Source organism: Zalophus californianus, chromosome 12 (assembly GCF_009762305.2).
Source record: "Zalophus californianus isolate mZalCal1 chromosome 12, mZalCal1.pri.v2, whole genome shotgun sequence".
NCBI lineage: Eukaryota > Metazoa > Chordata > Mammalia > Carnivora > Otariidae > Zalophus > Zalophus californianus.
This window is the reverse complement of record NC_045606.1, coordinates 68,927,370-68,950,041: the sequence shown is the minus strand read 5'-3', so window position 1 is coordinate 68,950,041 and position 22,672 is coordinate 68,927,370. Positions and strand designations below refer to the sequence as shown.

Genomic DNA, 22,672 nt, shown 5'->3' with positions numbered 1-22,672 from the left:
CAGCAGCAAGGGAAATAGAGGCAATGTGGAGTCAGACATGCTAAGTTTCTCTATGTTACAGCCTTACTAAATGTGGTGCATATGTATAGTCATGGTAGATTATACAAAACTGTTGCTGATAAGAACCTTTACAGTATGTCTCAAAATTAAACTATAAACCTGCATCTTGATTAATATTGAAATGTTACCAGGAAAAGATAAGTCTAAACTATTCCACGTATCACTGGGTAATGTAGTATGTCCTAAAGGTATCTCTCTCTCTCAGCCCTACTGCCCATTAGTGGCCAGAATTGTTTTGTCTGTATGTAAAGACACCATTAGTTTTATATTCTCTGTGACCTATATATTTTCTTTTATCTTCTGCTTAAGCCTTCCTTTTAAGAAAGTATTTATTAATTTCTTTCTTATGCTACTAGTGATATATCCAGAGAAAATGCAGGATTTCTTTATTGACAAAGTAGAACTTAGGCATCTTGTTTTGCTAATATGGCATTTCAATCACTGATTATGCTGTATTAATTTGTGGCCTTTATGTGATTGGTTTATTTGATAGGATTTCTTCCTTTAATTCTAAAGCGGTTTGCCTTGTTTCCTTTCTCCTTTCTTTCCTACTTTGCTGGTTCTTGTTCCTCCCTTTTCTTCAGTTAATCCTATTTTCCAACCTCTACCCTTTCAGCACTCCACAAAAAGGATCCTCTAATTTGAGCCCTGAAATGTATCTGAAAATGCTCAGAATGTCTTGGAGAACGTGCTTGAATTCCCATTCTGTTTGTACTTTCATTTCATTATTCTCAGTTTTCAAATTTGTGGTTGTTATTCACCAGGACCTTGTATGGTTTTGCTGCTTTGAAGGCTAAAGCGGCTTAAACTAATGTATGTATGCATGTATCTATCCTTTTTTTTTTTTTCACCCTTCTTCCAGGAAAGAGGTGGGTAAATTGTTAGGAAGGGGGAGAGGATGTTTCCTCACTTGGGGAGATACTCCTCTCTTCAGCAGAGAGTGTCAGTAGTGACAAAACACATGAATTGTACTTTTGTTTTTGATGCCCCAAGGCTTTTCCGTCTCAGAACAATATACTGTAGTATGCTTAGGGATCTGTGAGAGCACAACTGTTTTCCTATAAAGTAGGAGAGAAGGGCAGTAGAGAGAAGGGAAATGGGAAAGGAGATCCTACTTGGGAGGAGCTTTCTCACATAGATTGATTTTAGGAAAGAGTTTATATGGAAGTTGAGGGTCTGGAAATTGATTCCCTTATAAATGCTGTGTGTCTAACTACCTCTTAGATCTTCATGTCATTATAGGAGTAGATGTATCCCAGTTAGAAGATCAACTACATTGTGCTATGCAGTTTCTGTCCCTGATTATTATTTGTGCTCTCTTACTTATTTGTGTTAGGAATGTACATTATCATCAGGGTTAAGCATGACCTGTTGTTTTCTGAGGGTCAAAAGTGCATAAATATCTGTAATGCTGGTTTTGATATTAAGCACTTGATAAAAATCTTGTGTGGAAATGATGATGAAGAAGAGGGAGAGATGGAAGAAAAAGGAAGGTAAAAATAATTTTCAAAAATTCAACACTTCACAGATACTTAAAAGTGCCATACACTATTCTAATCACTTTACAAATAATCTGTCTTTATTTAGTCATATTTAGACTCTAAGAAGCAGGTACTATTATTATTCTCATTTTACTGGTAATGAAACTATGGTGCAGAGAGGTTAAGTAACTTGTCTAAGCTTGTGAGTGCTGGAGCCATAATTTGAACCAATTAGTCTTGCTCTAGAGACTTAAGCACTGTACCGTCTTCCTGTTGTATGTTTATATGTATCATACATGTACATACATGTGCATGTATACATGTACATATTTGCCAATGCATTAGCTGAGCCAGAATATAAATATGGGGTGTATCAACAGATAAATAAATATGGAGATTATTTTAAAGCATGAGAAAGGGCATTATTATTAATGGAGAAAAACAAACAAATTCAAGAGTTTGATAACAGGGGAATATAGAAAATAGTAACAAACTTATTTCTCCCAAGTGATAAAGAAACTGAGTTTTTATAAAAATGCTGCATTTAACAATGACTCTTACAGAAATTAAGGCTGTACATTTAATGTGTGATATTTTTAGAGAAGTAATTTAGAAGTCTAAATACTTTTTACCTTTTTAAATTTGATGCTGTCAAGATGCACACGCTATATTTTTTTACAGTTCAATTTTCACACATATAATGCCATTTACAATTTTCCTCCCTTTATAAGGGATAGAAAATCAAATTATCCCCCCTTTAATTCACCACTTCTTTCCATCATGGCTGTATAGAAAGAAGTGACAATGCACTGTTAGAATATTTACAGTAATCTCTACATTTAAAATTAAGAAGGAAATGGGTAGCAGCTGTACATATTTGAATTAAATATTTTGACATTTTGATTTTTTTGAGATTTTAATAATTTCAGCCTTTTCAGTGTTAAGTTAGAACATTTGAAAAAAGAGATTCTGAAATTCTTCTTAGATATTTTGAGTCAAGTTTTGATCTGTGGCAGCCCGGACTGAGGAGGAATGTAAAACAGTACACGTATATGTCATCATGTTCAGAAGTGTACAGAGGAGAATTGATAAATTTAGGAGCTCTGTATGCTTAGCTGTACCAAGTCACTTCAAGTTTACCATGTTTTTTGGGAATTCATTTTAAATCAGAGACCATGATTGTGTCCTCTGTGTCCTTGACCAGCCCACTGAAATTTTCTCCTCTGCCAATGGGTCGTAATATTCTGATTGTCTTGAAGGTAGCATGGTACTTCGGTAGATTTGTAAAATAATTTATTCTATTGTATTTGAAAAATGGGCTATTTTATGGTGCATGGTATAAATAATAGAGGATTCTTGTCTAATTTGTGTGGTTGTGGGTGAATCACCCTTTCTTGCTTTTATTTTCTCATCTTTAAAATGAAGGGGTTTGAATGAGATAATCTTTAAGCCTCCTTCTTAAAAAAAAATCGATGCTATTATGTGTGTATATTTTTACTAACTGATTTAAATGTTTTGTTGGATGTTCTGGAAAGGAGAAAGTGAAGTGAAAAATCCTCTGTATTTCCAAAGCAAATGTGAAATTGAGACATTGTAGCTGATAGTGTGAGGTCTTGTTCTGCTTTGATATTGTTTCTGTCAACATAGAGACTTTCGTTCTTTTGTACTTAAGTGGTAATTATAACTAGGTCCAAGCCAGCTCCGTTTGACTTTTCAATTCACAGGACCTGCTTGGGCACAGCAGTTAACTATATGGGGAAATTGAATGTTAAAAACATTTATCCTCCTATGATTTACAAAGGACCTCCTGGCATACAATTTTAGAAAATTCTGTTAGTATTTGTATTCAGCCTTGTAGTGTTGTATGCTTTATTAGCTGCATTGAGTCCTAGTTTATTTGCGCCAGACTTTTTTGTTGGTACCTGGCAATCATTTGAGGTAACTACACATACATAGTGCAGCGAACACCTGGGCTTCCTCATTAGCACAGGCCATTACTGAAGGTTAGAGATGTACTTTGTTGCCATCCTTAATCTGAAGGCCCGTTTCAGGGTTATTTCATCTAATATCCTGGCATTGATGAAAGTTTATATTGGGAGCAGAGGGTCATTAAAAGGGTAAAATTCAGTATTGGGAAGGTCTAGAAAATCAGTCAACTGCAAATGATGAAGTTCTCGAACATATGTCCCTAAAGCTGCTTCCAGTGATTGAAGCTTGTTTTGAGAAGGCAAAAGTCTGAAATACTTTTGACTGTAAGTTCTTGTAGATAAATGCACTAAAGCTACCTCTGGACCAATTTGTGGTACATGGTTGGTGGCTCCCCAAAAGGAATCCCTACTCTGTAGTAAACATCTGTATATCTTTGGACATTTTTATAATAAAAAGCTCAGACCACATTACCTGCAGAGCTGTCATGTGTTTTCACCCTGCCTTATTTTCTAATTAGATGTGAATTTGTCTTTCTCTTACATCATGTGCAGACACAGATTTTCCCTCCCAGGTCATCAAGTCTGGGAGTGCAGTTTTGAGGAGGTGTGAGAATACTTGAGGCAGAGAGAGTGCCTGAGATGGGGACCTGGGAGTTCTAGAGCAGGAAGTGGAAGGGGCCACTGGGAAGCACCATTTCTGAAAAGCAGAGATGAGGATATTAGCTGTGGAATGAAGGGCTAGAATAGCTAGGTAAGGAGACTTACCTCCAAAGGAAGCTGTTCCAGAAGAGGACTGGATACTGGGATGTAGAACAGCATGGTTTGAGATTTGTCTGCCCTGGATCTAGGAATGGAAGGGCCAATTCTGACTGCTGGGCCCCACCTTGATTTGACCTTGTGTCTGTGATTCTTCATTGTCAAATAATGTCCTCCTATGAGTGTGAAATTCCTCTGGGGGGGGGGCAAAGAGTGTTTTCCTAGTTTTATTTCATTGTCTTGGTGCCTAGCACATAGTAGACAAATAGAAATTTGTTTAATTCATATTTGCCAAGTGGGGAATAGGGGTTATAACTTCTATTTTATGTGGGTGTGTGGGGTTTGGATGAGGGAATGAGAAGGTTATTGTTAAGTAGCTGATAGTCATACTGGTTAGCATTTGTGTTGTAGGAAGAGGAATGACCAATCCTATGCATTCTTTTCACATTGACCTTTGTATGCTTTCTTTTGGGTATCAGCTTCATCCAGACTGTAAACAATAACCTAGAAGAGAAAGGTTTTATATTCCATTATCATTTCTTGTAGGCACACAGTTTTGTGTGAATAGGACAATCTCAAGTAGAGATTGCTTATTTTGAATTGGATTTCCCAGGAAATAGTTCTTAGCCTTAACTCTGATTAAAAGTAGAGCTTCTGTTTCCTGTAGGATTGTTAGACATTATTATAAAAAGAACTGGGGGCACCTGGGTGGCTCAGTCGTTAAGCATCTGCCTTTGGCTCAGGTCATGATCCCAGGGTCCTGGGATCGAGCCCTGCATTGGGCTCCTTGCCTGGCGGGAAGCCTGCTTCTCCCTCTACGACTTCCCATGCTTGTGTTCCCTCTCTGTCTGTCAAAAAATAAGTGAAATCTTAAAAATAAATAAATAAATAAAAAACTGTCTTTGGAAACAGTATGGGACACCTGAATATAAAAAACTCCGAACCCCCTAGTATGAATCAGAAATGGCATTCTATAAAAAAGAGTTCTATAATTTTTAATGTTTAGGATCTCTTTCTGTGCTTAAAATTCTAATGGATTAGATTATGACATCTATGTAATAGTATTCTTTGAAACCATTAGAAAGTTATTTTAAAATAAGTAATATGTACCTAGTGCTAAATAATTGAGTAACTTTGGGTTGAAGAATACTTTAAAAAATTTACTGTGATCATAACTCATACTGATTGGCCTTTAGTAAGCAACTTTGTTGGATTGGTGTCTGCCTCAGAAATAGTTTGCTTTTATAAATTTCATAGAATCACAAGGGACAGATTCATACATGCTTATGTGAAGTTACATTAAAGAAAATTTAGGAATTGAAAACTTAGAGGAGCAGGTTTTTCTGACATGCATGTTGAGAATGAAATTGCCATCAACATGGAAGACGTGGAACTATTAAGATCACTGGCCTTTTATGACATATATGATAATTATTCATAGACAGGCTTGTCATATTCAGTTGTATAGGTTGTACATCACATAACTGTAGTGAGGTACTATTCACATACGTAAAACCTACATGTCTATGTGTGGCACCTCCTGGCGTTATTAATGAGACAGAAAACACACCTTTACTCCAGGAGCCTACTTGTTAGAGGGCCAGATAGATAATACATAAATAAAAGAGATATATCAGTTAAATCAGTGCTATAAAAATAATTAAAACTGTGATATGATAGTGGCTTGATGGCTAGATTAGATTAGGTGGTCAGGAAGAAATACTAAAATGAAATGGTTAATTAATTAATTAATTTTTAAAAAATTTATTTATTTGACACAGAGAGAGTACAAGCAGGGGAAGGGGAGAGGGAGAAGGAGACTTCCCATTGAGCAGGGAGCCTGATGTGGGGCTCGATCCCAGGACCCTGGAATCATGACCTGAGCCAAAGGCAGACACTTAAACAACTAAGCCACCCAGGTGCCCCAAAACCCAGTCATATTTTTTTAAAGATTATATATAATGAGTACGTGATGCTTACTCCAGGAATTCAAGGTTGGTTAAACACACAAAATTCAATTAATATAACTGCCACATTAAAAGATTATAATAGAAAATGCATATGATCATTTCAATTGCCACAAAAAATTTTTTAAATAAAATTCAATACTCTCATTGAAAAATTCTCAGCAAACTATGAATAGAAGGATATGTCTTCAACCTAGTAAAACGCATCGCTGAAAAACTTATAGCTAATACCACACTTAATTATAAATTATTAAACACTCCCTAAGATTTAAAAAAAAGTCTATTAGCAGTACTTTTATTTAAATACTTTACTGAAGATCCTAGATGGTGCGATAAAATAAGTAAATAGCACACGGATTACAAAGGAAGAAATAAAGCCATCTTAATTTACAAATGACATGATTGTGTACATATAAAATCCAAAGAAATCTACAAAAAAAAATTCCCGATGAACTAAAAAGTGCATTTATCAATACCATAGATACAAACCAATACAGGAAAAAGTAACTGAGCTCCTATGTACTGGTAATAAACATTTAGAAAAATAAAAACCAAAATACCACTTCCGATATCATATAAATGATAAAATATTTAGGGTTAAATTTAATGGAATCCATGGAAGAGAAGAAATGGTAATTTAAAAGTAAAATCTTTGCGAAGTGGCACCATTAAATTTATTCTATATGCATATCTTTGAGACCATCATTTTTATACTTTTTTTTTACTGAGGATACAGAGTCTGACACAGTTCTCTGTTTGTTCTCTGGATTTTTTTCAAGCTGTTATAGCAGTGAGATTTTTTTTTAAAGACCTGTTTTGGCTGATTTTCATTAAAAAAACAAGTAAGTGTAGTTTTGTATGATTTAATGTTAAATTCTTTGAGTTTAACTCAGTGGCAGGATTCCACATAATAAAATAGTTTTAAAAATATTTGAGTGACTTTATTTGGATTTTTACATAATGAGAAAAATTCTTTAAGTATTCAGTGATTATGTATATCTAAGCATAAGGAGAAAAGATTTGGGAGATAACTCAGACCTATCTGAGTTAAAAATGCTTGTTTATTTAATTTAACTTTTCTAGTTTCTTTAAGAAATACCATGAGGAGTGATTTTGTTTTTGTGTTATTACAACATTTGGTTAAAACTGTTTCCTTTTTAGGGGATAATGTAGTTCCTTTCAATCTGTTGTCTTTTTTTTTTTTTTTTTAACAAAGCATTTCCTTATCACTACGTGGATTTTATGTCCATCATTTTGAATGGCTTCAAAATGGAGGATCAAGTGGGTATGCCACAATTTCTGTGATCATTCTGTTTTAGTAATTTTTAGTTAATTTGGGAGTTTTGCTGTTATCAATAATTTTGTGTTAGATATTTTGTGGCTTACAGCTTTTTTCTGTATATTGGAATATTATATTAAGTTAGATTGTGCACATGTGAATTTCTTTTTTTTAAATTTTATTATGTTATGTTAATCACCATCCATCACATCATTAGTTTTTGATGTAGTGTTCCATGATTCATTGTTTGCGCATAACACCCAGTGCTCCATTCAATGCGTGCCCTCTTTAATACCCTTTTAATACATGTGAATTTCTAAGTACCAATTCCATTGTTGCCCAAAGAGCATAAATATTTTTAAAAAGAAATTCCTGAAGAGGCACCTGGCTGGCTCAGTACGTTGAATGTCCCACTCTTGGTTTCAGCTCAGGTCATGATCTCAGGGTTGTGAGATGGAGCCCTTTGTCAGGCTCCCCACTGGGCATGGAGTCTGCTTAAAATTCTCTCCTTCCTTCTCTTCTGCTCCTCCCCCTCTCTAAAAAAAAGAAATTAGGGACGTTTTGGTTTTATGGTAATTTCAAATTATGATTAGGCATTCTATGAAGGTTTTAACTGGAAAAAACAAGCAAAGAGAAATCTGAAGAGAAACTATAATTCTTTGACTTTTCTATAAAGTTTAAAACTAGAGGTTTTGGTAGAGTTTTGGTAAAGTCTGATGCAGGCAACTCTTTAGTAAATTGGATAATCAAAGCTTGAAATTTCTTGTATTTATCAAAAAACAATTTTGAGATTTAACTGATCTAATTTATCTTCTCATATCTTAATTTCTGTCTCTGGAATCCTCTGAAAACTTTGGTCTATAACATAAAAGATAAAAGCAGATGGTTCTTCAACTAATTTTCAACTGTGGCAAATTGTTTCTTTCTCTTTTAGTCTTCAGTTTTTACCACATTTTTGTGGACCTCCCACCCTCTTATATATTCACATTTTATGGACTTACCCCTACAAAGATCATACTTAAGAAATTATAGAAATGAAGAATAAATAGGCTGGAAAGAACATTTGTAATATTGTGTTCTGCACATTTTTTTGGCTACCTATTATGGGTAGATGTCAGGGTACCATGATCTCTTCTGACAAAGGTTTATAGATAATTAAAATTTATAATAAATACTTTATTACATATGAGAAGACTGAGACCCACTGAGCAAAATGACTTGCTCATGAGTGCACAATTTTCTTTTCCATTGATCAAAAGAAAGTCCAAAGTGCACTAATGATAAATATTATCCTGCTAAAGGTTGCATTTCCTTTCTGGTTTATCTGGGTTTTGTTATCTAACAAAAGCTCTATAAATCCTGTCTGTATCCCATGGAAGTTTTGCATGTCTACTAACTACTACTGAGATGGAGCATTATTTGTCCTCAAGATAAAAAAGGACATAGCATATTTAAATTTAATAGTGTCTATTGTCTATTTCCTGTAGTAAGGGAAAACGGTAAAAATAATCATACACTTGTACAGGTTCTTATTTTGTACACATAGCATCCAGGAAAATGCCTGGTTACCCTACTTAAATCTCTTAAAGCTTATTTTTGTAAATAGATAGTTTAAAATAATTATCCCATTTTTTCAAAGTGATTAATTTTACTTTGCTTGCTCAAGTAAGGATTTTGGCTTGAGATTGGAATATCTGGCAAATTAAGGAATAATTAATAAGAATTTTATCTGTCCTTATCTCTCCCATAGACTAGCATCAACAGATACTCTGAGAGTCTTTTAAAAACTCAGATGAAAAAAGAAATATATTGGACTAGGCTAAAAGGCATACTTGATAACCTTAGCTTTCCCTAAGAATTTATGTTGACTTTCTTTTTAAAATATTTTTTTATACCGGGAAAGAAAGGAAGAATGGTATTTTAGTGTGTGTTATTTTTAGATAAAATAGCAGTCGTTTTCAGGCATATGTCATTTAGCATACTTAGGATGCACATTGCAGAAATTGTGAAAATATCAAATACATTTTCCCTACCTGTTAATGATTTCCAATATCTTGGGGTGCCTGGGTGGCTCAGTCAGTTAAGTGCCTGCCTTCAGCTCAGGTCATGATCCCAGGGTCTTGGGCTCAAGCCCCGCATTGGGCTCCCTGCTTAGCGGGGAGCCTGCTTCTCCCTCTCCTTCTGCTGTCCCCCCTGCTTGTGCCCTCTCATTCTCTCTCTGTCAAATAAATAAAATCTTAAAAAAAATAATTTCCAATATCCTCATGTATTCTCCAATTTTTAATTATAGTGTTCTAATCAGGATCTCAAGCAGGACTTTGTTATTTATGAGATAAAGCCAGAGAGACAAAAAGTAGAATGGCTCAAGGCTATAATGTGTTCCCCTATGTTTGCTTTGTATACATGTGGCAGCAGTGACTGAAAGGCAAATTACATTATGATCATGCTTGCCCAGGAGCTCACATTCATTTGCTAGAGCTAAAACCCTATGTCTTCTGATTTGATTCTGGTCCAACATACTTTCCACAATATTGTGTTGCCCTTTTCCTGCAGTGAATTTGCTTCTTGGGTCTGCATTTCTCCAAGTGTGAGCTGATATGTCCAATTAAGAAACTTAGGAAATTATTTGGCACCATGATAAATGTTCTTGAAAAGCTCACAGGGGATCTCTAGGAAGATATCATTTCTCCAAAGTTCTGCTGCCTTTGAAAGGCAAAATTTAGCATTGGAATCTCAAGAACCATAAGTGTTTCATCTGGGTTGGAGTTCAATTAGATGTGAATCTTTAAATCCTTTATTTAATTCTCCTAGGCTATTTAATAAATAAGAAATCAGGGAGGCTATGTTGAATTAATTAATTTTTTTTTTTTTTTAGCTGACTTTCAGCACTTTTGTTACGTACTGAGTGGATATTATCCCGCTGTTCTGAATTCAGGAACCATGCCTAGCACCATCTGTGAGTGCCAGAGCTTCCCTACATGTATGGAAAGTGCTTGTTCAAGCTGCTTTGCCAGCTTCTTTTTCCTCAGGCCTTGCTTCTTTGGATGGTAGGTGAAAGACTCTGGAAGAGTACACTTTTAAAAAAGAGTAGGTTAATTGTTTCTGGAGATCAAAAGAAGGGGCCCCTTTTGTTAATGTACTCTAATAAAAAGAGATATGATTCTGTGCATCTGCATGTTATCTTAAGGCACATTGTGGGAACTCAGGCGGTGCTAAGAATTTTCCTTGCGTAGAGTATTGAATGCTGATAACAGAACTTTTGTGTCCTAACTTCAGTCTTATTAAAAGTAAATTTTGAGAACAGTCATCGCCCACTTAGGCTTTTAATTTCATTAAAAAATAGTCTTAAACAGTATAATTTCCAACCTTTTTAAGGCAGCTAAGAGTCCTGTTGTTAAATGAGTACCCTGAGTTTGAGTGTGTCCTTAGGTTTTCTTGAAATTATTAGCATGGCTTCCCAGCTTTGAGAAGACTACCTAGCATTGCCCTATCATTTTATGAATCATGTAAAACACCTTACAAATGTGGACCTTAACCTTCTTTTAGGTCATGATACCTTTAAGAAATCTTATTTCCAGTAAATTTATCAGTGAATGTCTAAACACACACAAACTCACACTCACCCTCTCTCTTTCACACACACATTCATGTGTCTACCCATATCAACATGCATCTCTCTGCCTCTCTCCCTCCTTTATAGTTCATGGGAACTCATAAACCCTCTCCTGACCATGACAACCTGTGGAGTAAGGACTTCTACAGGTATTAGTGAAAGGAGGAAAGAAAGATTGCATTTATTTTTTTGCTTTGATAGAAAGCAGCTTATTTATCCATTTACCTGCCCTTCTGAGCATCTGTTGATTCATCTACTTGTGTATCCACCCATCCACCTGTGTATCCACCCATCCACCGTGTATCCACTCATAATCTACCTGTGCATGTACCCAAAATCTACCTTTGCATCTACCCATCTTTTATCACATGCTTTCTATTTGTGAAAATGTGCTGCATTTTATTTTTCTACTTATTTTTTTCTTTCCTTTAAAATCAGGAACTATACTGCTTTTTAAATACTTGTGGAAAATGAAAGAATAAGTCATGGCAACTGTGATGGTGTTCAAGTAGGAAATATATAAATAGTTGTGTTGTATAATAATATACTTTTAAGCTTTGACAGATTTGGGAAGGTGGTATAGCTAGTCATTTCTGCTGTGGCTTGGTGTATACTAGACTCTTTTGTTTTGTACTTTGGAAAGTCTTCCTTTGAACTTTTTGTGCTTCTCTAGTTTTAAAATGAAGCATATTGTCAGTCAGTAAAGCAGAATAGTGTTTTCTTGGGTAAAAAATTATTAGGCATCTGGCCATTTCTTTAGAAATGTACTCTATCAAAGTACTTTTTAAAAAGTTTTAAATGAAATCAGATTTTATTCCTTTTACCAAAAAAAAGTTTCTCTTTTCTTTTTGAAATAACAGATTTATTTATTTCACATAGGGATCATTTTGTAAAGGCTTTTTAGGATTATATGGATTTAGCAAGTATTTTTAGACATTCAGATTTTTTGTATCAAAATGTTTTTTTCTTGGTCCTTAATTATTATTGAAATCTCTATTTTTTCTGACCTTTTTAGTATTCATTTTTCTGCTACCTTATGTCTTGCTCATTTAGTTAAGAACCCAAGCATCTGTTTATTTTTATCCATCCATCCATCCATCCGTCCATCCATCCACCCATTCATTCGACAAGGGAGGCCGAGTGACTTATTTGCTAAATAAGGCCCTAATTGCCTTATCATTTTCTTTAAGATTGAAATACAAGACCAGGGAACAATAAAGACAATCAGTCTGTTAGAATATTGCAAATAAGAGCAACAGGAAGCTTCAGGTGCATAGTCGGCTGGCAGGACTCAGCTGAGGAGCATGCTCACAGCCCACTCATATGAGGAGCATATCATAAAGATGAAAAATTGAAAATCAGGACTAATGGCTTTTGGGTTTTTAAATGAGCATAATTAGCATTCCAACAAAATAAGATTCATAGCTATATCTTAAATTCAACCTGTTTTAAGAGGAGACAATGTCAGTGTTATGGACACTATTTGCTCTTATGGCATTATTAAAGATTTAACTGTTTTTAAATCTTTGTGATATGTTGGACTAGATTTATAATTTAACAGTAAATGTCTAGAGTATTTTATTTTTCACTTAGTGGAAACATAACATGGAGATTAATAAACTGATCAATAGTAAAGATCATTTTGCAAGATTGTTCCCAAATTTACAGACTGTTCTGACACTCTGCACACAACTGTCCCCCTCTATTGAAGATTCATTGACTTAGATCACTTAATTGCATCTCAAAGTATAACCTCAAATCCTCACTTCTTTCTAGCTCAGAGTGATAATGTACCTTACTATTATTAAATAGTAGCAGCCATTATATGTACTAACAAATGAAATCAGACTTTCTATTTAAATTTTTTTCATCCTAGAAATATCTTTTCCCTAGGGTCTCTGAATATTCTTTTTATAATGCAGTGTTCAGTCCTAAGAACTCCCCTAATATTACCTTTCCTAACTGACTTTTTCAAAGCCCCTCAGAACAAAACATCTCATTCAGCCTAGGGATCATTTGAAGGTACCTATAGAAAATGATTTGAAACAAATTACAAAGCATCTTGAGTCTCAACCTCTAGCCTAACTCAGTCACTGGGAATTTTTTTAGAGGATTATTTGAGGTCAAGGTCCAGTGATATTTCTATTCTCAGCCACTAACGGATAAATGATAAAAGAATTCTAAGGTCTTTGCTGGTGAACTCTGTAAAGAGTGCCAGTCTTGGGTGAGCAGTGAAGTAAGGAGTTTGGTTCTGAAAGGGAGCGAATGAAAAGCTATCATGACATTGAAGTGGTCAGTAATGCAATGAGACGAAGAGTTAGGACTTTGTAACTAAACTGAAAAGATAAGATGAATTCTGGCTCACTTTAGCTTGTGGCCCAGATCAAAAAGCATGTCTGTGCAATTGCATGAATATGTATGTGGATAACTATTTTTTAGTGTTAGTTACTACTATTTTTTGAACTGTAAGCACTAACTCCTTTTCCTTTTTAAAAAAATCTCATTTACTTTTCACTAAGCATGTGAGATCTATAGTGATACACACATTGTGCAGATAAAATCTGTTGAAGTAAACCCACAGGTATTAGAATTTTGTTGTTTAGAGAGATGAAGTAGTCATTAAAGGAAATGGGACCATCTATATGCTTTAAAAGGAAAGATATAAAATATTAAAAATATCTAAATAGATTGTCTACAATTTAGACAGTACTTTGATATTTGTCCTTTGTGCATTTTATATTGAACTGAGTTGCTATGTTAGAAATTTGCATTTTTATTTGTTGCCTGGTCTGGGAAACTTTTTAATCCCTGAGTATTCACCTTTGGAATTTCAAAACATTAGCACAGTACTTCCCAAAGTGAGTTCCAGCTAAAAAGCTTCTTATATTAAAAAAAAAATCCCTAATGAGTAATAAAATCAAATGTGGACAAACCTTTAAATATTTAAATGCAATCCACGCAGCTTGAGGTCAATGGTAAAAAAAAGATACACGTAGATTTATATTGGTCACTGAAAAGACTGCAGAACCTTCCAAAAGTAGTATATCAGATAGTAGAAGGAGGAATCTAATGTATGTAGATTTATTTTAGATACTTCAATAAGTTTAAGAAGCAACTATCATAAACTTAATTTTAGCTGTGAAATAAAGTTTCTGTATTACATGCTTACTTATTCAATTTTCCACAGTCTAGAATTAACTTTCCCCTCCTCGTACTCCATCTGGAAAAATCATACTCATTCTTTACAGTCCAGAAAATGCCCTGCCAGCCATATTCTTCTAATACTTGATATATCTCACATTGTATTACAATTTAGTTGGCTTTCTTCCTTTAGCATTACAGGCATCTGGTACATAGAAAGTGAGTGACAGGTATTTGTGGAATGAATGAAGGAATGGATGAATAAATTATATATTTAATTAAACAATGTTTTTATCCAGTGCTCACTATTTGGGTCAATTTTCATAAATATCTGAAATTATCAAGCAAGGTGGTAACTAAGGTCATGGTCAAAGTCTTTGGTAATGCTTGCTGATGCCTTTTTCTTTACTGGGTGAATATTAAAGTGGAAAGGATTATGAAGAAATTACAAACTTTAAGACATTTTATTATGGAAGTTTTCAAACAAAGATTTTTAGTGAACATCAGAATACCACCACTCATATTTTAGCAAACATTTTCCCATTATATATTGATCCATCTATTCATCCCTCTATTCATCTGTCAATCCATCTTATTTATGATGCATTTCAAAATAAATGGCAGGCACTTATACCTCAATACTTCAGCATGCGTATCATTAACTAGAATTCAGTAATAGTTTTTTTCCTCTTGAGGTAAAATTTAAGCACAACAGACATGTATAAATCTTAAGGAAACATTTGCTGAGTTTTGACATATGTGTAGGCCTGTGTAACCCAAACTTTTATCAAGGTACAGAATATTATTATCAGCCCAGAAAGTTCCCTCATGTCCATTACCAGTCAAACTCTGCCCTTACGCCCCACAGGCAACCATTTTTTTTATCATTGCCCCCATACCCTGTCCCAGTTAGTTTTGCCAAAAACTGACATCTTTAAGGAATCAAAATAGGTAAATGTTGGAGTGATAAAAATATGGAAAGGTGAAGAATTGCTTTGTGAATTGATCTTAAGAATGATGGCTGAAAAACCTGAGAGGGTATTTGATGAAGGAAAGCTGAAATGATTCATGAAATGACTAATGACATGGATTGAGGGAAGTGCCAGAAGTACCTACAGCTAGCATTCCGTTCAGCCTGTAATTGCTTTTAGTGGCATAGACTGTATCAACCTGAAAGTCACTTGACAGAGGTTTTGGCCTGGTGGTCAGCAAAATGTGACACAATTCTATGACCACAACAAGCTTATATTTTATAAAGGTTATAAAGTTGAAATATGGTGATTGTTTCAAATGTTTTGCTTTTGTGATAGAATTGCTTACTATTTGGCTTCAAAATGGTCTATTATAAAATGTTGATGAAAATATGGAGTTTTAATTATTGCGTAAAGAAGAAACCTGCTTTGGGGTATATAAAACTGCTCTGTGTTAAGACTGTCTGTATTTAAAATACAGTTTTAATGGTGTAGTTGTACATCATGTGTGGTTGTAATGAATCCCAGGCATTACTCAGGTACTTTGTGTATATCGCTAATATATTTAAATTCAGTAAAGAAAGTAGCCAGCAATAAAATTTACAAAATCGCACAGCTTAGTCTGGGCACTGGCCCTGACTGCCCATCAGTGACTTCCAGCCTCTCTTTTTTTGTACAGCACAGCCAGATGCTGAGTACCAGCTGATGGGTTGTTAAAGCACATAGAACCAATTTGCCCACCTTCCCTTTCTTTTCCTTCAGTTTCCTCCTTCCCTCTCTCCTTCCTTTCCTGCTAATTAAACAGGTATTTATTGTCTACCTCCTGTATACCACTATGCTACATGGTGGAGTTACTAGAACATATATCTCACTGTAAAACAGGTTCTACAGATGCTACTCAGATTATTAAACATAAACTTCTGATAAATTAGAACTCATTTAAAAAAAATATAATGCATCCTAGAATGTGTGAACAGGTTTTCTGGGAGACAGGCCATGTTGCTATCTGTGATAGGATAGACTCTTGGAAGTTGATTGCATGTTCATACTGTTGACTTAATTCCTTCCTCTCCACAACTGAAATAACTGGACTTGCTTTCCTGTTGATACCTGCCCAACCCATCAACAGTTCATGCTCAAGGTGATGATAGGTATAATTGGCTTTTTTTTTTTAAAGTTTCACTTGAACTCTGTTCTATACATAGCTTTTTATTTGTTTTGAAATAAGTATTCTTAGAGAAGTTTGGAATTTCTTAGGTGATCTCTCAATTTGTATAGTAGTAGAGAAAAATGTTCAGACCCTGAAGTCAAGAAACTGAATTCGTTTTCTCCATTTTATTAGCTATGACTTTTAATGATTCACTTAAGTACTTAGTTTCCATTATTTAAAATAAAGTACTTTTCAATTCAGGCTAAATCCTAGAAAAGAAAAAAATACATATAAAAATGTAAGTATATTTGCTTTAGAACAATTAACATTTTTAGTGATAAAATGCACATAACATAAAATATATCACTTCAACCGTTTCTAAGAGTACACATCTGTGGCATTGAGTATATTCTCATTGGGCACCCATCACCATTCATCTCCCCAAACTGAAAGTATGTACCTATTAAAGAGTAACTCTTAACTCCTTATTCCTCCCTCCCCCAGCCTCTGGCAACCACCATTCCACCTTCTGTCTCTATGAATAAAACTTTTTTTTTTTTTTTTTGAGTAAGGGTGACAAGTTATCTCTTTACTTCCAATCCTCTTATTTCAATTCTTTTTTTTTTTTATCAAGCAGTGTTAATCAGAGAAAAGGAACATACTAGAGTATGTGTATTCCAAGTCTAATTTCAGTTAATTTTTAAAGATAGCCTCTAATTTTTTTTATTTGATCAAAATCTTTTTGTGTTAACTGCCAGTGTATTGTTTGTATATTAGAATAACATTACCCTACAGCTATGGGAGGCAGCAACAAAAACACTTCTGAGTAACTGTGCCTAGGCAATTAAATAAATGAAATCCATTTAAAGCTTTAGCCATTTATGTGAAATTAGGCATTTCATTTGATTTCCACCTATGGCTATGGCTTTCAGAAATTTGATTTACAATTTATTTGATGTGATTTCAGGCTGAGAATATCTTTGCAATACAATAATGAGAAATTAGGTTATCTGAAGTATGGCTTAATGAAGTGTAAAGGGTATGAAATGAAAAATAAAATGTAACTTAGGGAATATTTGCATGAATGGCATTTTTACTGGGCATTTTTATACTCCTATTGTAAGTACTTTTTCATAATACATAAAGGTGGTTTTACAGTTTTGGTATCATTTACAACATGTTCTATATAATTAGAAGACTGAAATTTTTGTTTGTCTTTTATTTACTTAAATGAATTGGTATTGTCAGGCTAGCATTTGGTTTCAATATATTGTTTACTTAAAAAAAAGCCTTGGTCATTTGAATAACTAACTGTAATTGTATTAAGAACTTAACAGCCATTAGCAGTATAAAGCTCAAAAGGCACCCAGTGTAACTGAATTACCAGAACTGACATTTGTATCTGTGCTAGTGAGGTGTGAACTTTTTTTGTACTGAAGGTTAAAGAGCTATCAGATAAGCTTTAGAGAGAGTGGAAGGCATATATTTCAAATTAACCCTTTCAAATTCTGGGATTCAATGATAGTGATGTGACGGGGTTATTAAATGTTGTAACACATGTGGAATGAAGAAACAAAAATGAGGAGATTGCTAATTGGTAAGTATATATTTTAATCAAGACATAATTTCCTAGCACCAGGAGCAGATCAAGGTTTTGTTGGGGATCTAAAAAGTAGACCTTTTGAAGGGGGGCTCCTCTTTAAGAAAGAAATACAAAGCTACAAATACGAGTTTATGTTTGAAAGTTAGCATTTATTCAGAATGAAAAAAGAACAGTTTATAGATTGCAAAAAAGGTGGCCCCTGACATAATCACAATATTTAGAAAAATGACATTTAAAACTGTTGATTGTACTTTTAAATTATTTTTTCTATAACTATAGGATGTTTCGCGTTTGATTGCTTCTCTCTACCACAATGCTTTTATAATATTTCCTACAAAGAAACTAGAAAGATGTCTTTGCTGTAGCCCAGCTAATAAAATTTTGTGTTTTTTTTGATAGTTGAAGTATAAAAAACATGCAGTTTCACTGACAGACATACCTAGTATTTGTAGAAGTGTTCTACGTTTGTGCTGTAGAGAGTTTCAGAGACGTTCCATTTCGTGAGTCCCACCAAAAAAGAAAAAAAAATATGGTACAATTATAATTAAATATATTATCAACTATATCCCTGATAAGAGAAAATTTCTGATTTGACCAGACATTGATTAAAAATCCACTTATCTGCTTAAACTATTTCATATCTCATGATTGGAAAAATTTCCCAATGACTTGTTTCTGGCTGCATATGTTTCGGACTGTTTCTCCTCTACTTATGTACCTCTGGTTCCTGTGGTTCTAGCTGCCATGAGACACATTCGTGTCACCTCTGACATCTGATTTTGCATCTTCATTTCATGCCTCCTGGTGAGTTGAAGCAGTAGGAAAAAGGTATCTTCCCAGAAGCCATTCCTGCAGTGAAACATACAGCAATAACTTATTACACATGGAAATGACTGAGAACCATAGGCATATGTCCCGCTAAACCCAAACTGAATAGATCTCTAATTCACCTTTCTCTTGGCTGGAACCCCAGGTTACCCACTCTCCCACCATTCGACACAGGTGAAGGGTGGTGAAGTGTAAGTTGGAGTGGCAAGAGAAATAATTTTTTTATGGTTAAAACATCTTAATTTTGGGACGCCTGTGTGACTTAGCTGTTAAGCGTCTGCCTTCGGCTCAGGTCATGGTCCCAGGGTCCTGGAATCGAGCCCCGCATCGGGCTCCCTGCTCCTCGGGAAGGCTGCTTCTCCCTCTCCCATTCCCCTCTGCTTGTGTTCCCTCTCTCACTGTCTCTGTCTGTCAAATAAATAAAATCTTCAAAGAAAAAAAAAACAAAAAAAAAAATCTTAATTTTGTACCCTGTATGAAAATGCATATTATGAGAACCATTGCAAAGGCTCCTCCCAGGTCCCTGAAAGGACCTTTTCAGGTAAGGAGCCTTGAAGCTTTATGAGGCAATTTTATGGTAAACAAGTCAAACAAGTGCTATTTCTGCATTGATGGGAATCTGCTGTTCAGTATGGTAGCTGCTAGACCTTCTGTGGCTCTTGAAGACTTGAAATATAATTTGTGTAACTGAAGAAATGTATCTTAACATGCAGTTATAATTATTTTAAATTTAAATAGATATATGTGGTTAATGGCTACTGTATTGGACAGTGCAGGTCTAGCACCTACTTTATTACTATTTTTGTATAATATCAGCACTCATTTAATTCTGTTAAAGGTAGTACGTATTACATTTTGCTTAACTTACGATGCCATTTAGGTATAAACTCCCAGTTGTAACCTACATTCTGTATTACATATGATACATTTTTTGCCGACTGAGTAAAGTAGGCAATTCTCATAATTATGGACAAGATTTATGCTTGTAAATTAAATCAAACTGAAAAAATACCTTTAAAGTGTTTCTTCTGATTAGAAGATTTTGATTGTCTTGCTAGAAAATAATCTTGAACCGATCATATTGAAGAATCTTAAATTATGTGTTAAAATGTGTGTTTTCAAAGTAGTGGTTAAGATCTTTTATATAAATTACTATTTTTCTCTTTGGAAATTTAATAAAGTATTTCCAAAGACAAAAGGAAAGTGGATTATTTGGTTGACATGCTTAATATTTTATTTGACTGCTTAGTTTGCTAATCCTAGTATTTGGGTTAAATCTTGTCTTGCTACAACATGGCATTTGGCAATAATTTATAAATATTTAATTGGTAGAAAAAGGAGAAGGCAGGGACACTGTTTAGTACAGTTACGTGAACTGCCTCTGTGGCATAACATTTTATACAATTTTTGAAAAATGTTGCAAATATTGTAATGTTGAGCACAGGAGAGAACATTTTAATTATTGTTCATGCAGTGAACAGATGACCTTTCAAGCATCATGTATAAAAGTTCAATTTGTACTTAAATAGGATAGTTAATGATTTTCTGTTCATGTGCTAGTGATTTTTATTTGCACAGTTGAGTGTTGTACAGAGAATATCTATTCCCAATTTCTATCACCTATATGTAATAATTTAATACTTAGACTGACTAGATCAACTTTTTAAAGTTGAGGTAAAATTCACATAATATAAAATTATTTTAAAGTATATAATACATTGGTATTCACAATGCTGTGTCACCTCTTAGTTCCAAAAAGCCATCATCCCCAAAGGAGTATCCCATACCCAGAATGGATTTACCTATCTGAATATTTTATATAAATAATAAGACATGTGGCCTTTTGTTTCTGGCTTCTTCACTTAGTATGATGTTTTCAGGGCTCATCTACCCTATAGCATGTATTGTTTTGTTTTGTTTTTTTAAAGATTTTATTTATTTATTTGAGAGAGAGAATGAGAGATAGAGAGCACGAGACGGAAGAGGGTCAGAGGGAGAAGCAGACTCCCTGCTGAGCAGGGAGCCCGATGTGGGACTCGATCCCGGGACTCCAGGATCATGACCTGAGCCGAAGGCAGTCGCTTAACCAACTGAGCCACCCAGGCGCCCTACCCTATAGCATGTATTAGTACTTCATTCTTTTTTAAGGCTGAAGAGTAATTCATTGTATGGATATACCACATTTTGTTTATCACTTCATCCATTAAAATAACTTTTAAGTACAGTTGAAACTATGTTTTTCAGTAATTTGACTTAACTGGTTCTAAGCCTTGGTTGACCATATGACCTTCCCTTTGAAGTATTAATTTAAATGTTAATAAGATAGTCTAATATAATTGCTACAAATTTAATGAAGAATCATAGAATGATAAGGCTGGAAGAAAAAGAAAATTTGTTATCTCAGAGACTGGTATCATTTTTTCACTATAATTTGATAAAAAAGACAAAAATCAAGTACTCTTTATCCACCTGGAGAAGAAAAGTCATAAAAATATTTAGATCTCAAATTTTAAATATTCTTTTCAGTATCAGTGAATCTACGTGTTTTAAAATATGGCAAGTCCCACCAGAATTTTAAATTCTGTGATATAAGATGTGTTACATCATAGTGTAAGGGATTTTTTGTTTGTAATGTCTTGTTTCACTAGCGTGGGCTTTACTTTATTCTAGAGTTTGGCACATAGAAAAGCATAAATATTGACTCTATTTGCAATTATGTAAAATCTCTATTCAGAAATTCTAGATTCATAACGTTTTATTTGCAGTTCTTTACACTTTTGATTTCTCTTTGTACTTCTTTTGGGGGTCTTTTGACCCTGTTTTTTGTCTTTTGTTTTTTGTTTGTTTGTTTTAATTATCACTTGGCGACATTTTACAAAATATTCTAATTTTTTAGAATTCTAATTCTACCTAAGTAGAATTTTAAAAAGTTGCTTCCCGATAGAATTGTTCTTGTATTTTATTCTTGATTGTGCATTTTTAAAAATAGGCCTTGGTTGTGTCATATATGCTTGTTGTAATTTGGCTTTTCAAAATGTCAAATGCCAGCTATATGCAAAATAAAGTAATTTACATTTTTATAACAATGAAATTCAGTACTTATTTCAGAATAAACAAAAACCCCAAATGACTTCTTTTGGCCTAATTTGTTGACTTTGGTGGTTTGTCAGCTGGAGGGTAACAGTATTAGTTTTCTATGACTACATAACAAATACCACAAACTTAGTGGCTGAAGAGAACGTGAATTATCCCATAGTTTTCGTGGGTCAAGAGTGTGGTCTGGGCATAGCTGGACTCTGTGGGCAGGATCTCACAGGGTAAAAATCACGGGCTTGGTGGGGCTGCAGTCTCATGAAGTTGTATCCCATGTCTGTGTGGTGGTTGGCATAATTCAGTTTCTTGGGGTTGTATGATTGAGGTCCCCATTTTCTTGTTAGCTGTTGTCTGGAGACTGCTTTGAGTCTCTAACGGCAGTGCATTTGGAAGCTGGGTGGGGCATGAGTGCAGCTTTAACAGAATTTGCCCTGCAACCAGGGGCCAGCCTAGCAGGTTTGGAGTGGGTGAGTCTTCCCGAGAACTTGTAGGTGTGACACATTGCTAGCAGGTTAGGCACAAATGTCCGGGTAGGGGCCACCTCCGGCGGCTTGTTCCCCGTTTATGCTGGTGGGTAGGGGAGTAAAATGTCTCCTGCCAGTTCCCTCATTTTTGGAGAAGTCCTCCAACATGCTCCGAAATCAGTATGAACAAATCTGTCTCCCGTTTGCCCCCAGCATTGTATGTACTGCTGTTTTTTGTTTTTTTTTTTTAAGATTTTATTTATTTGACAGAGAGAGACACTGCGAGAGAGGGAACACAAGCTGGGAGAGTGAGAGAGGGAGAAGCAGGCTTCCTGCTG

General features: G+C 34.7%; 1 protein-coding gene across 5 annotated transcripts in view; it reads left to right on the top strand.

Annotated features, from left to right (window-relative positions):
- IMMP2L (inner mitochondrial membrane peptidase subunit 2) overlaps positions 1–22,672 on the top strand; it is an 867,011-nt gene that overhangs the window by 105,977 nt on the left and 738,362 nt on the right. The gene's annotated exons all lie outside the window — the stretch shown is intronic.